The sequence below is a fragment of the Benincasa hispida genome, chromosome 1 (assembly GCF_027475165.1).
Source record: "Benincasa hispida cultivar pf3 chromosome 1, pf3_genome.v1.1, whole genome shotgun sequence".
NCBI lineage: Eukaryota > Viridiplantae > Streptophyta > Magnoliopsida > Cucurbitales > Cucurbitaceae > Benincasa > Benincasa hispida.
In genome coordinates this window covers 59,561,725-59,572,194 of record NC_143478.1, presented here as the reverse complement: position 1 = coordinate 59,572,194, position 10,470 = coordinate 59,561,725, and positions in this window count along the sequence as shown.

Here is a 10,470-nt window from a genome sequence, read left to right as displayed (position 1 = left end):
GTGCTCTTCAACCAACACACTTCATACCGCGGTGGGCGAGGCATTAATTTCCTTATGGGAACTCTGGTTGCTTGGGGGCCTTCCGATCAAAGGAAGCTTTTACGAGGAAGTGGTTCCTTCCTTCAAAGAGCTAACTGGTCACCGCGACAAAGAGAAGTACTTGCCGAAAACATGTGAACACCTTTTTCAGGCGTATTTGTCAATAGTGTGCTCGCAGAGAGAAAATCGCATGACTCCCTCGAAAACATGTTGATTTTCTTGAGAGGGTTCAGAATGATCTGGTGGCTCCTAACATTCTCAACCTATTGATATGTCGTCTTTTTTTATAAGTCCTCTCATCTCGTCTTTTCAACTATATGGTTTACATTTAGTCTCCCATTTTTTCTAGTCACCCCTGAACCTCTCTCTTCAAGGACTTGAAGCATCACGAAGTGAAGAATCTTTGGTGGGCCCTATTGTCGTTGACTCAGCCGTTGAAGAAGTTAGTACCTCCGAAGTGCTACCAATGGATCCCGTGCCAAGGTCCTGTCAAGTGCATGCTATCCTCGGTGACATCTCTCATGTCAAGGAGGTGGAAGTCGTCGGGAACATCGAGGCTTCAGATTTCGTAGCCAAGGAAACTAGTTGCCCTTTGGTGCCTACGGTAGGAAAGGTTCTCCAACCCGGAGAAGCGTCGAGGGTCTTGGCAAGTCAAAGTGATAGTGAACTCCCGAGGTGAGTAAATAAAGCACCACCCCCGGCCTTTCCCAAGGTTTTCGAATTCTGTGTTGTCACTGTGGTTTCTGACGTTCGATGCCACGTAGACTCGACCATGTGGGAGACTATGCACAAGAAGATCACGCGTACTCTTTTCAAGAAGATTCTTATTCTGGAGAAAGAAACACATGAGATATTCCAAGCCATTTCCTACATTTGTGGTATCAACCTCCCTCCTCTCAGAAAACTTGTAGATGAGTACTTCCGAAAAGTGGAGAAGTATAATCAGTTTTAGTTATCCTATTTCTCTTAACTAACTCAGACAAGTGAGAAGAAACATTTGGAGGAGGCCAAGTTTGATCTAGAGAAGATACTGTACGATGAGAGTAATGCTTTTGCTAAATGAAAGGTGCTACTTGAACGCGACTCTCGAGCCTTACAAGAAGAAAAGAAACTGTTAGCCAGTTTAGAGGCCATCAGGGTCGAACGAGCTGAAATATCACGGTTAATTTCTGAGAGAGAAGGCCTTTTGACTCAGCATAAGCTTGAGGCCTCGGAGATGCGGGGGATGATAAACGAGATCAAAACCACCCCAATCCTTTCTGACAAGGACGTCAAAGCTTTGGATGTCCTACATCATGTGTTAGAAGCCATGCAGCAGGAGCTAGAGAACTACCATTGGGTACCCTGACTTGACATTGCTTGTCTTATTGGATTAGGCGTACCTTAGTAGGCAGTGGCCTAGGAATTTTTTTTTTAGCTACTAGATTCAACTATTGTAGTGCTGAAATCTCTTATATGGATGTTTTTTTTTTTTTTTTGTTATTTCCTCAGTGATGTTCTCTGGCGCCTTGTAGCCTCCTTTAAATTTCTGATTCTCTTATTTGTTTATCTCTCATTGGACTCATGTACATGCACATATATATATATTTTTATCACGTGAATGAACTTAAATTCCTTTAAGTTACCTACGTACCCTTTATAATGACAGGGATTAAGTCATAACGTAGTTCAAAAGAATTTTTTTTTGCATGCGCGACTGAACTTAAATTTCTTTAAGTTGCCTACATACCCTTTATAATGATAGGGATCAAGTCATAACGTAGTTCATACAAAGGTTTTTTTTTCTTACATTTTTTTAAGTGTAAAACTTCTTGAGAAACTTGTCGTTGATTGGGCTGACTTTTAGCCCGTCTTGATCAACTATTCTGTATACTCTGTTTGTGTAGACTTCTTTGATGATGTAGGGCCCATCTCATTTTGGTGTAAACTTGTTTCCTGTATGTCTTGTCATGATAATTGGTCTCCTTAGGGTGAGCACTAGATTACCTACTTGAAAGGACCGAGGCTTTACATGCTTATCGAAGGCTTTAGACATTCATGCCTGGTAACATTCCAATGCTTGTTGAGCCTCTACCCCATAAACGAGAGAGTACGGGGTGACTTCTGTAGAGGTACGGTGAGTGGTGCGATAAGCCCACAATGCTTCACCAATCTTCTCCTATCAATCTCTCTTCGACTTGGAAACAATTTTCTTCAGCAGGTTGCACGATGTCTTGTTAATTGCCTTTGCGAACTGTCTTACGGCGGCGTTATACATGGATGACTTGTACTACTTGAATTTGAGTTTTTCACACAACCTATCCATCAAACTGTTGGATAATTGTTTTTTGTTATCCGTCACAATCCGATGGGGAATACCGTACCGATAAATGATATGAGTGCGGATAAAATCTACCATGTTTTCTTTCTTAGCTTCCTTAGAGCGACAACTTCAGCCCATCTTGAAAAGTAGTCAGTGGCTGTGAGGATATAGGAGTGCCCTGCTGACGACTTAGGTGTTATAGGGCCGACCAGATCAAGCCCCATACTTCGAAAGGCCACGAGGCCATGGTCTGATGTAGAGGCTCGGACGGTTGATGAATGAAATTCGCATGATATTGACAGGCTTCATACTTCTTTGCATAATCCATTGAGTCCTGGATCATCCCCGGCCAATAGTAACCCATTCTTTTCAGTTGGAATTGTAGCTTTGGTCTAGCTTGATGTGCACCGCATACGCCTGAGATTGCTTCCTCCAAAGCCTTAGCTAACTTTTCTTTACTAAGGCATCGAAGGAAAAGTCCTTTAAGGGATCGACGGTATAGAACCCCTTTGTAGTAAATGAAATGCACGACCCTCCTTCAAACCTTGGTTTTACGGTGGGGGTCACCTGGGAGCCTTCCATGCTCAAGGTAATCTATGATGGGCTGCCACCAGTCTTCCTCGTCGGTTAGGTAGACTGATATCGCATTCGTTTCCTCACATCAGTCCCGACCAGAGGTATAACCCATCTTCGACAAAGCGATATATTAAGGGGCACATTGTGCAAGACTATTAAGCCAGTGGCTAGGTTTACTAAGGCATCCACTTTCTGATTCTCTAACCTCAAGACATGCTCCAACGTCACGCTTTCGAAGTTTTCCATCAACTAGCGAGCATAAGTGAAGTAAGGTTTCAAGTCGTCATGCTTCACCTCGTACTGGCATAAGAATTGATTGATTATGAACTTTGAGTCACTGTAGATCTCTATACAAGCTACCTCAATCTCTAAGGCCATTTGGAGACCAATTATCAAGGCTTGGTATTCAGCGACGTTGTTTGAGCACAACTCGACAAGTGTGAAGCTATAAGCCAGCACGTGCTTTCTAGCGAAATGAGGACGATACCTGCCCCCACACCACTTCTCTGTGCCGCACCGTCAAAGAACATGACCTATAACCCTGAGGTTTCTGTGAAGAGAACTTCATCATCGGGTAAGTCTTCACATAATTTCCAATCTGATGGAACTAGGTGATCTGCCAGGAAATCGGCCAATGTCTGCCCTTTAACTGCCCTTTGCGATACATAAACAATGTCGTACTGTTGAAGCATGATTGCCCACTTGGCTAAATGTCCCGAGATGATTGGCCTAGACAGAACATACTTGATGGGATCGACTTTTGCAATTAAGTGGACTGTAAAGGCTTGCATGTAGTGCCTTAACATATCTATGGTAAAGAAGAGCACAACGCATGTCTTCTCGATAGGGGAAGAATTGATCTCGGCTCCATTTAGAGTCCTACTTAAGTAATAGAGAACGTGTTCTTTTCCCTTCTCTCATTCTTGTGCCAACAGTGCCTCCAGTGATCTCTCTTAAACTACGATGTATAGTATTAACGACTTGCCCGCTACTGGGGCTCCTAAGAGAGGAGGGCTAATCAGGTACCTCTTTATGCTATCGAAAGCATTCTGGCAGGCCTCATCCCATTCAAATTTCTCTCCCTTTCTCATCAATCTTTGAAAGGGTTGACACCGTCCTGCCAGGTTAGAAATAAACCTCCAGATGTAGGCCAGACGTCCTTGCAAACTTCTCAACTCATGTAGATTCCTTGGTCTTGGCATCTTTTGGATGGCATCGATCTTGGATTGGTCTATCTCTATCCCTCGATGTCTCACAACGAAGCCTAGAAACTTTCTTGAAGTTACGCCAAACGCGCATTTGAGGGGGTTCATCTTTAACTGATACTTTCACAGACAATCGATCACGGTTCTTAGATCTTTCAAATGGTTCTGTCATCGCTTGGTCTTGACCACAAGGTCATCCACATAGCACTCCACGTATTTTTGCAACATATCGTCAAACATCTTTTGCATGGCACGTTGATAGGTAGCGCCAGCGTTCTTCAACCGAAGGGCATTACCTTGTAGCAATATATCCCTTTTGGGGTTCGAAATGCCGTCATTTCCTCGTCTGCGAGGGCCATTCGTATCTGGTTATACCTTAAAGATCCGTCCATAAAGGATAAGGCCTCATGTCCCGTTGTCAGATTGACCATGATCTCTGTGATGGGCAATGGAAAATCGTCTTTCGAGCATACGATGTTTAGGTCGTAGAAGTCTACAAAGACACGAAGCTGTCCATTCTTTTTTCTAATCGGGTCAATGTTGGCTATCCATGTTGAGTATTTAACTTTGCGAATGAACCCGGCTTCAATCAACTTATTGACCTCAACCTCAATCTGGGGATAAGTTCTGGCCGAAAGCGTCGCTGAGCCTGTTTAACGGGCCGACACCCTTGTTTGATCGCGAAATGATGGATTACTATCTTTGGATCTAGACCCGATATCTCTTTGTATGACCAGGAAAAAACAACCCTATATTGGGTGAGCAAACTCATGTATTCATCTTCTTCCCGTTTCGAGAGGGATGCACTGATGAGAGTCGGACGCGGCTCTTCTACTGTGCCCAAATTCACCTCTTTTAGCTCGTCCACCATGGATTGACCACCGTCCTCTAGACCTTGCGGAGCGTCCTCCACTTCCTCTTCGGTCATACCTTCTTCTTCGGATTCTTCGGTGATGGTGATGTGGTAGCACGAAGTTTCACTTTCCTTCTACTCTAAATTTCCATTATGAGGATTGGTGAAAATGACGTCTCGTCTCTTTACTTTGAGTGAGCCCTTACTTGTGTTTAGAGTAACGAAGGTATTTCTCTTCTTGCCTTTCTTGATGGCTTTTGGTCCGATGACCCTTCAGAGTTGTTAAGGTCAATTCGTCCCTAGATGGACGCTCGGGGTATCGGCCCCCTCTTTCTTATAGTCATTTTGGGGGCATCAGCGCAGGTTTTTTCCTTCTTCTTTGTCTTACTAGGGACATATTGGTCAAGAGGATCTTCAACCCTTTCGTGCTTCAGGCGATAAAAAATGGGAGCGTGGGGTTTTCCTTCGCTCTCCTTTGAAACTGCTCTTAATCTCTTGAAGTCTGACAGTCGTACCACTACCGACGGTTGACGGATGATTTCTTCCTTTCCTTCATTCGGCAGAGTTAACCTTCGAAAGACTGAGCTTCGAGTAGCTCTAGGAATAGTATGTGGGCTTCCCCTTTCTGCTTCCGTCATGTTTAACCTCTCGAAGACCAAGGCATGTGCGGCAGACGGTCTAATACGGTCAAAGACTAAGGCTCTTTTATCTTTGCCCTCATTTTCTCCTGTATCATCAATTTCTTCTACAGTGATATGATTGTTGTTGGCCATTTTCCCTTTCGCCTTTCTGATTATGCAGACTGGCTCTGATGGCTTATATCCGAGTCCCGCCCTCGACGTGGGTATAGTATGTCCCTCTTACAAGAGCTTCTTTTGGGTCGACGAGAGTCGGGGTTGCTCATAAATCTTCAAAGTCTGGAACTCGGTATGAGTTGTGAAGTCATAACCCGCCTTCGCCAATAGCTTGTAAGCCTTGGGATCGAATCTGTCTTTGGTTCACCTCACGGGTAGCTTTCACCCCATCACTTTCGCCTCCAGCTTGTGGACTTCATGCTTCGTTATCGGCGTGAGGGGTGTGACGAAACTCTCCTTTAGAATTTCTATGTCATCGACCTGCAAACGTTTTGAACATTCCATAAAAGGTGACTCACCCTTTTTCCATCTCGACAAAGGGATATAGCACAAAATCAGAGGTTTTGAGGCTTTTTCGCCCCTCACCACGGGTGTTTCTCCAACACCGAGGGATGTCCTACTCTCTTTTGGCCTAGAGGTTTGTACCTTGCTATTTTCCCCTTTCTCTGCGTCTATTAGCGACCTCGATCAGGATCCACCTACTTTCTTTGCCAGCAAGGTCTCTGTCGGTATAGTCTCACCGGAATTCTTGCTCTTTAAGTAAAATTTTGCACCTACGAAGTGAGACTCAGTCTCAGAAAACGGATTAGAATCCGCTTCAACCTTCTTAATCCCATATTGGTTAAACTTGAAACACTGATGCAGTGTCAATGTAATCACACCATTCCCATGAATCCAAGGGCATCCCATTAGCAACCTGTAGGTGGTTTTTGAGTCTATCACATGAAACAGCGCATCAACCTTCAGATCGCCAATGAGAAGCTCTAAGCGTATCATGCTTATTGCCCTTTGGCTGCCTTGATTGAAACCCTGAATTACTAATTTGCTGTTTGATAGATCTTCCATGAGTATGCCTGATGACGGGCCAAAATGTACATCATTATAAGCCTTTTGTTCAGAATTATGATGGCTGTTAAGTAGAATATGCGGCGATTATACTAAGAATTCATGAGAAAATGAGCTTGCATCGATCGACATTAAGAATCTCGGCTAACCCACTTTTATGCGTTATTATGCGTTCAATTGTTTATTTTTATAACAAACACAGGAATCGATCGCATGTGATGAATCTCACCATCATAGAGGCGCCGCATACGCTCGGCGCATGGATGTTGCGGCCATTAACCGCATGCGCCCATCACATAGAGGTTGTGGCTACAGAGTATAACTATAATAGAGGGATAACCGCAACGATGGTGGAATGCGATGATACTCCGAAAACCAAGCATGAACGCATACCTCGGGAGTATCAAAAGTTGATATTGACATTTCATCTACCACGCCGTTAGCAGCAGAGATTCAGAGTAGGTCCATCACGCCGTTAGCTGCAGAATTTCAGAGAAGGTCCATTAATGTTGTCGGCGATCAAACTCTATAAATAGAAGTCTTAGAGCCCATCATCCAAGGTTTTCATACTTAGGGCATATCCGTGTGATATAGATAAAAGCGTGAGAAGATATTCTTAAGAGTTCTTCATCCCTTCAAACATTCCGAGTGACGACCGGATCATCGCCAGAGATAGATCTTGAGAGAGACTACTCCACTGCCCATCCATGGCACCATCGACAACCTTGACACATCTGATGGAAGCAAGACATTGCTTCCATCTGGCCCTCCATATCTCTTCTATCTTTGTATTGTATTACATTGTGGCTTAAGAGATTAATACATTTTGTGATCAATGCATTTCTATATTTTCCTTCGATTCCATCTCTATCTTCATTTACTTGGCATCCTTTACTTTCATTGCACCACTAAGTAAGACTGCTAGAGTATCGCATACTTAATCATGCGGTATAGACATATGAAGCATGTAGCAAACCACCGAGAGGTGTGCTTGCGTGAGTGTTATGAGAAAATCCTATTTGTCTAGTGTGAAGCTGTAGCAACGCTTGTCTATAAGCGGACGCAATGCTTGTCTATGAGTAGAATCAGCAGCGACCAACTACCCGGGAGGGTAAATAGTTGAACGCATTAAGCAAAGTAAGCAGTGTTCCAAGAGATAGGAATAATCTTATGTCAACCATGCTTTATGTGATTACCTTGTCTTATGAGTGCATCATTCATCATTTAGGCATACTTGAGAGAGTAGTTTAAAAAACCAAATCTAGGCTTGGGAGAGTCAGATTGGATCGCATAAGCAAGAATGGAGACTTAGGAATAAGCTCCGTTTGCTAGTACACAGCGCATGTACCCTATAGATAGGATATGAAAGTATGCGGTCACTTCGCATGCGTCCAGAAGTAGGATATGGTGGTATGCAGTCATCTTGTTTAGGTATGAGAGCACGTGAGCAAGAATAGAGACTTAGAAATAAGGCCTCTCGATACTATCGCATATACATTGTATGCGACTTCATCAAGTGTGTATATCATAATCGCATAGCTTATGCTGGCTGGGGTTACCCTTGCGATCAAGCTTAGTGTTGCGGTGAAGTCATCCCCGTCATTTTATCTATTTTTCCATGCATTTTATTACACGTTAATGGTGTCGTGTCTCTATCTCTCACAGTCATACTTCCACTGCTTAATCTGTTAATTAGGAGTAGGAGTAGTGCATAGCCCATAACCTTCAAATTCTTTTATTCTTCGCCGCAAACACTTTACTTCATAACATTTAGCTACAAGTCTCTGAGTTCGACCTCGGATCACCCGAGAAACTTGCGATCTTGTTATACTTGGTGAGAGAGCAAGAAAACTTGTGGCAGGAATGCATGGTTATCGCATAGCATACTTAGACGCATATTGCATATCCCTTAGGCCAACGCATAACCAGTGACGCATGGAGAACGAACAATGAACGCATATTTAATTACTCCATTTTCCACACCATCAATGCCCAACTGTTTCATAGTCTTGTTAGGCATTATATTGACGGTGGATTCGTTGTCGATGAGGATTCGACCCACTCTCTGTTCTCGAATGTATCTAGAGACGTATAAAGGTCTATTATGCAATTTGGATCCCAGTAGTAGATCTTCGTCTGAGAAGCCTATGGATGTGCAACACGAGGCATACGCACGTGCTGCAGAGGTCGATGCACTAGTTGCATTGGATTCTAACAGTGCCTCAATGAGGGTCATCTTAGCTTCTTGCAGGAGCGAGAGCAGGTCATCTATGTTGAATGATGACGAACCCTTTGGCTCTTCTACCGATTTTAATGGGCCTGTAATGGTATCATCTTCTTCCATGGTACTGACAACATGACATGCAACAGCCTTTGGCATCTCCTCTGAACCGCAATTGCAGAAGTTCTTTGGGAGGAAATCTACTAACGTCACCTGTCGTCTGGAATGAGGAACATCTTTATCTCTCTCCTCAACAGCCCTAGGCTTTTGGGCCTTCTTTCTACCCTTCCTTTTTTGTGTCTTGCTTCTTTTTCTGTAGCTTCTATGAGAGCATGGCTCTTTTTGGGTAGAGTTCAGTCTTTCTTTCTTATGGTGCGCCACAAGGATCCAACCTTCGTTATCTTCATCGCCAATGCGCTCTCCTTTGTTTTGAGGATTTATGGCTTGGACCTCCTGCTGAAACCGCACTACCACAGGTTCGAAGGTCCTAAACTGGACCGAGCTCTCCCTTTCTACATAATACATGATTGGTGCCGATACGCTTGGAGTTACCGTCACCGCAGCATGATTCATTTGGATCACCTCGTCTAGATCCAACTCTATTTTCCTCTCATGGGCCAATCTGAGGATCAATTCCTTCAGTATAAAACATATTTCGACTGGGTGGCTAACGACTCTGTGATACTTGCGGTAGTTGGGATCAACCACTTTGTCGGCTTGTTCCGATCATTTACATTATGGTAGCTGGATAAGGTAGTTCTCTAGTAGTTGCTCAAGCATATCCGCAACGTCAGAGTCAGGGAATGGATAAACTTTTTCCTGTCGCTACTTCAGGGTTAGGCAATGTCTTTCGCCTCCTTCGTCTTTCTTTTCTATCTTATTCTCTTTCCTTTTCGAGGAGAACTTCAACGGGGCCGTATTAACTACCATTGATTCCTTTGTGGCACCTTTCATAATTTTCTCGGCGCCCTTCACCTCCTTTTTGTCTTTCTTCGATTCGTGGCTCAGGAAGTCCCTCGTTCCCCTGTTGGCGATACTTAGCTCCATGTCATGGGTGCGGGTTGCCAATTCTTCAAAGGTACGGGGCTTTATTCCCTACAGGATATAGAGGAGTTCCCAGTGCATACCCTGCATGTACATTTCTAGAGTGGATAATTTGGCGAGTTGATCTTTGTAGTCCAGACTCAGGGCTCTCCATCGGTTGATATAGTCGATGACCGGCTCTCCTTTTCGTTGTTTGGCGTTTGTCAGCTTCATCATGTTAACGGTGTGTCTAGTGCTGTAGAAGCGATTCAAGAATTCTCTTTCAAGTTGCTCCCAGCTGTCAATCACCTCAGGCTCTAAATTCGTGTACCAATCAAAAGCGTTTCGTTTGAGGGTTCTGATGAACTGCTTGACTAGTAGATCTCCCATTGTTCCCGCATTCTCGCATGTTTCTACGAAGTGGGCGCTGTGTTGCTTTCGGTTGCCCTTTCCATAGAATTTCTATAACTTTGGGGGTTAATACCCTGCAGGTATTCTCATATTGTCGATCCTCTAGATTTATGGCTTGGAATACATGAAGGAAGTTTGAG